At 43.0% G+C, this 5,151-nt stretch overlaps 1 pseudogene; it reads left to right on the top strand.

The window, feature by feature from the left end:
- The first annotated feature begins 2,119 nt into the window (after window positions 1–2,119).
- LOC110695024 overlaps window positions 2,120–5,151 on the top strand; it is a 6,258-nt pseudogene continuing 3,226 nt past the window's right edge.

Raw genomic sequence — 5,151 nt, 5'->3', positions numbered from 1 at the left:
TGTTTGATCCTTCCCCCTAGTACCTATTTTAATTGTTGTTCTATCCCCTTTAGTCATTACTTTACCCACCACACTTCTTGATCGAATTAGATTAACATTAGGAGATAAATAGCGGTGCTTAATCGTTTCCCTGTGTTCGACCCTTAACTTGCCTCTATACTCTTTTAGTTGCATGTTTAGGACTACAAATATCATTTGATAGAGGTGTCTTAGTGACGACCTAAAATACCGCCTGTCACCAGACGGTCCAACAGTTGCCGGGGACACGGTTTCCATTGTACGTTTATCCCTTCGTTGAGACTAGTTCACTTGTTTAATTTTCCTACTACTCCTTGCTTGTCAGTGCTCACTTTCTACTTAGCTTTGTATATGCGCAGAGGCAACGAAGTTCTAGTCCTTTGGCGCCCATAGACCCAGAGCTGGAGCGCACCCTTGCTCAATTGAGGAGGGAAATTAGGGATAGTGTGGAAAACCCTTTCCAAGAGGAAGTTAGTAGCTCTCCTACTCCTTCACCCTCTTCTAGTGAGGATCGTGAATCATTTGCAGGTTTAACTCCCAACCCATTTGCCCAATACCATAATCAACAAAGCATGGGTGATCAAAGGTCACTAAAGCAACTTGGAGCACCCGAACCTTATGCCTCACAAAGTGGGATCTTAGCCCCCACCACTCAAGCGAACAATTTCGAGATAAAGCCTAATTTCATTTCAATGATAGAGAAGAGGCAATTTACCGGTGGGAAATTTGAGAATCCCCATGAGCATCTCAAAGAATTTCTCAAGTATTGTGACACTATCAAGATCAACGGGGTGTCCCAAGAGTACATAAGATTGAAGATGTTTCCGTTCTCACTCATGGGAGCGGCGGAACATTGGTTGAACAAGGATGTTCCTCCCGGTTCCCTCACGACTTGGAATGAGGTAACTACGGCGTTCCTAGGAAGGTTTTACAATCACAAGAAAACCGCCGAGGCTCGCTCAAAGATTCAAAGTTTCCGCCAAAGAGGTGGAGAGTCTCTTTGTGAGGCATGGGAGAGATTCAAAGAATTACAAAGGCAATGCCCACACCATGGGATTCCTAATTGGCAAGTTCTCCAAACATTCTACGGAGGACTCTCCCCTCAAAGTAAGACTAGCCTTGATGCCGGAGCCGGAGGCCCAATCATGAACAAAAGGGAAGATGAAGTGGAGAGTATCATAGAAGAAGTTGTGCGCAATTATGAGGATTGGTACGAAGGTGAGAGGGAAGCCACTTCTAGCAAAGGAACGGTACATTCCGTCGAGCAAACCAATGCCATCACAAATCTTTCCAACCAAATGGCAAAGATGGCGAAACAAATGGAGGAGTTCATGAAATCAAGTTCCCAAAATGCTTCCTCCCCTTCTCCCAAGGGAGGCCATGGTATGAATCCTTCTACTTCTTCTCCCTCTAATTACAATGCCATGCCTCCTGGTTGTATGTTTTGTGATATATGTGGAGGCTATGATCATAATTCTCAACAATGTATGTCCATAAGTGAAGGTCCCCCTCCCCATGAAAATGATGATAATGTTGAAGATGTTAATGCCATGAATTTTGTGCCCCGTGAGGGAAATAATGGAATGCGACCAAATTGGAATCAAAACCCAAACCGTAGTTGGAATCAAAACCAAGGTTGGAATCAAAGTCAATGGAATCAAAGTGGTGGTGGTTATGATAACCAAGGCCAAGGTAGGGGAAACTCTTCCAATTACAATGGAAGAAGTTACTCAAACCAAAGACCCAATTGGAATCAAAACCAACAACACTATTCCAACAACCAACAACGTTTTAATTCCAATCAGGGTTCCGGGGTAATAGACCTCAAAATGCTTCTACTTTCTCACAAAATAGTAGACCCCCCGGTTTTGACCAAGTAAGGCCCCATTCTCAAATTCCCCCTACTCAACCCCTCCAAATAGAAGCCCCTCCTGATCCTATGATGGCTATGCTTCAAAATTTCATTAAAAATCAAGAAAACCATAATAAGAGTCAAGAGGAAGAAAAGAAACAAATCAAGGCACACATGAAAATGCTTGAGACCCAAATCTCTCAAATTGCCCAACCAAGTTCTTCATCCTCCTTCTTCATCTTCTTCTTTACCTAGTCAAGGTGTCAACCCCAAGTCTATGTATGCCATTACTACTAGAAGTGGGAAGATCCTTGAGAGTGAACTAAATGTTGAGAAGAGTCCCGATGTGAGGATAGGACTTGAGGTTGAGGATGAATCATCAAGAGAGAATGAGATTCTAGAGGGAAGTGCCGGAAAGAATGAGAGGGGTGAGAAAGAGAAAGAGAAGGAACTCGAAAAGGAGAGCACCAAAGATCAAACATCTTTACCCCTTAATCTCCAACCTAGGAATGAGAGGTTGCCTTTTCCCCAAAGATTTGCTAGGTCTAGGCTTGATGTCCAATTTGGAAAATTTTTAGATGTAGTAAAGAGCTTGCATGTTTCTATACCCTTTGTGGATGCTATGAAAGAGATGCCACACTACTCTAAATTCCTAAAAGACCTCCTGAATGGAAGGAGAGAAGTTGAAACCGTTAGCTTAACCGCAAATTGTAGTGCTATTCTCTCCAGTAAGCTACCAACTAAATTGCAAGATCCCGGTAGTTTTTCCATCCCTTGTTCTATCAATGAAGTTCATTTGGGGAAAGCTTTGTGTGACCTAGGTGCTAGTGTGAGTTTAATGCCTTTCTCGGTCTACCAAAAGCTTAATGTGGGAAACCTTTCACCTACAAACATCACCCTCCAATTAGCAGATAGGTCCACAAAATTGCCTATAGGGAAAGTAGAGGACATACCCCTTAGAGTCGGTAAGTTCACTTTTCCGGTGGACTTTTATGTTCTTGAAATGGATGAAGATGAAAGAATTCCTATAATCTTGGGTAGGCCATTCCTAGCTACCTCTAAAGCAATTATTGATGTCAAAGAAGGCAAGATGACCTTGAAGGTTGACAATGATTCTATCGAATTTGATTTGAATAAGGTGATGAGACAACCTTCCTCTGACAATGAATGTTTTAGAATAGATACAATTGAAAACTTGATGAATGAGTTTAGATACCCTTATATGCATGCTTCTAATGATCTACTTGAGAATGTTTTGTTGAATGAGAATGAGGTAGGTGATCAAAAGGAGATGCAATTATATGAGGAAATGCTTGATGAGAAAGAAGAGACAACCCCCGACCAAGAGATGCCCCAACCGTATGAAGTCTTCCAAGTAGAAGAGGAGGAAATCTCCAATGGTAAGGTAGCTCCGAAGGTAGAATTGAAACCTCTACCTTCGGGCTTGAGGTATGTCTTTTTGGATGTTAATGATACTTTTCCGGTCATTATCAATGCTAACCTCACGGAAGAGCAAACCTCCTCATTGCTTAATGTTTTGAAAATGCATAGGAAGGCTTTGGGTTATACTCTTGATGATCTCAAAGGTATAAGCCCCTCCCTATGCATGCATAAGATCGATTTAGAGGAGGGTGCTAAGCCGTGTAGGCAACGGCAAAGGAAACTTAATCCTTCCATGCAAGAGGTTGTGAGAAAGGAAGTTTCCAAGCTACTTGAAGCAGGGATCATCTATCCAATCGCTCATAGTGATTGGGTATCCCCGGTTCAAGTAGTGCCGAAAAAGGGAGGTATGACGGTAATGATCAATGATAAGCAACAATTGGTCCCAACTCGGCTTGTTACGGGTTGGCGCATGTGTATTGATTACCGCCAATTAAATGCCAACACTTCCAAAGACCATTTTCCATTACCGTTCATCGATCAAATGCTTGAGAGGCTTACAAAGCATGCTTTTTATTGCTTTCTTGATGGTTATTCGGGATTCTTCCAAATCCCAATTGACCCAAAAGATCAAGAAAAGACCACTTTCACTTGTCCCTACGGAACTTTTGCTTACCGTAGGATGCCTTTTGGTCTTTGTAATGCCCCGGCCACCTTCCAAAGATGCATGATGTCAATTTTTAGTGAAATGATCGAGGAAGAAATGGAAGTTTTTATGGATGATTTTTCCGTTGGTGGAGGCACGTATGAGCAGTGCCTAATGAATTTATCTCGTTGTTTAGAAAGGTGTGAGAGTGCCAACTTGGTGCTCAATTGGGAGAAATGCCACTTCATGGTGGAAAACGGCATTGTTCTTGGCCATAAAATCTCCCAAGCGGGCATCGAAGTCGATGGTGCGAAGGTTGATTGATGATCGAGAAGCTTCCTCCTCCCACAAATGTGAGAGAAGTGAGGTCCTTCCTTGGTCATGCCGGCTTTTACCGCCGCTTCATCAAAAGATTTCTCTTTGATTGCTAAGCCTCTCACATCTCTCTTGCAACAGGATAAAGAATTTGTATTTGATGAAGCTTGTCATGAGTCATTTTGCAGGTTGAAAAAGGCCCTTTGCACCGCCCCTGTAGTCCGAGGACCGGATTGGTCTCTACCATTCGAGCTAATGTGCGATGCAAGCGACGGGGCCATTGGATCGGTTCTGGGACAAAGAAAGGATGGGAAACTTCACGTTATATACTATTTGTCCAAGACTCTCAATGATGCCCAACGAAATTATACAACTACCGAAAAAGAGTTTTTGGCGGTTATCCACTCATTTGAGAAGTTTAGAACCTACCTCATTGGTTCTAGGACAATAGTGTATACCGATCACTCGGCTCTCAAATATTTGATAAGTAAGAAGGAGGCCAAACCGAGGTTGTTGAGATGGGTGTTGGTCCTTCAAGATTTTGATTACGAAATGAGAGATAAGAAGGGAGCCGAGAACGTGGTGGCGGACCACCTCTCTAGGTTAGGAGCTGCAAGAATACATGAAGACGATTTGCCAATTGAAGATGCCCTAATGGATGATGTCTTATATGCTCTTGAGGCAAAATCGGAGCCTTGGTATGCGGATATTGTGAGCTACTTGGCTTGTAGTGCCATACCTCCGGATTTCACTCCTCAACAACATAGAAAGCTCAAGCATGAAGCAAAGAAGTATATATGGGATGACCCCATGTTGTTGAAGAGAGGGGTGGATGGACTCTTGAGAAGATGTGTTCCTAATGAAGAATTCCAAGATGTGCTCTCAATGTGCCACTCATCCCCTTGTGGTGGTCATATGAGTGCTCAAAAGACCGCTTCCA

Source organism: Chenopodium quinoa, unplaced genomic scaffold, assembly GCF_001683475.1.
Source record: "Chenopodium quinoa cultivar QQ74 unplaced genomic scaffold, ASM168347v1, whole genome shotgun sequence".
Lineage (NCBI taxonomy): Eukaryota > Viridiplantae > Streptophyta > Magnoliopsida > Caryophyllales > Amaranthaceae > Chenopodium > Chenopodium quinoa.
The sequence above is the reverse complement of the archived record's forward strand: the minus strand, read 5'-3'. Positions and strand labels throughout refer to the sequence as shown.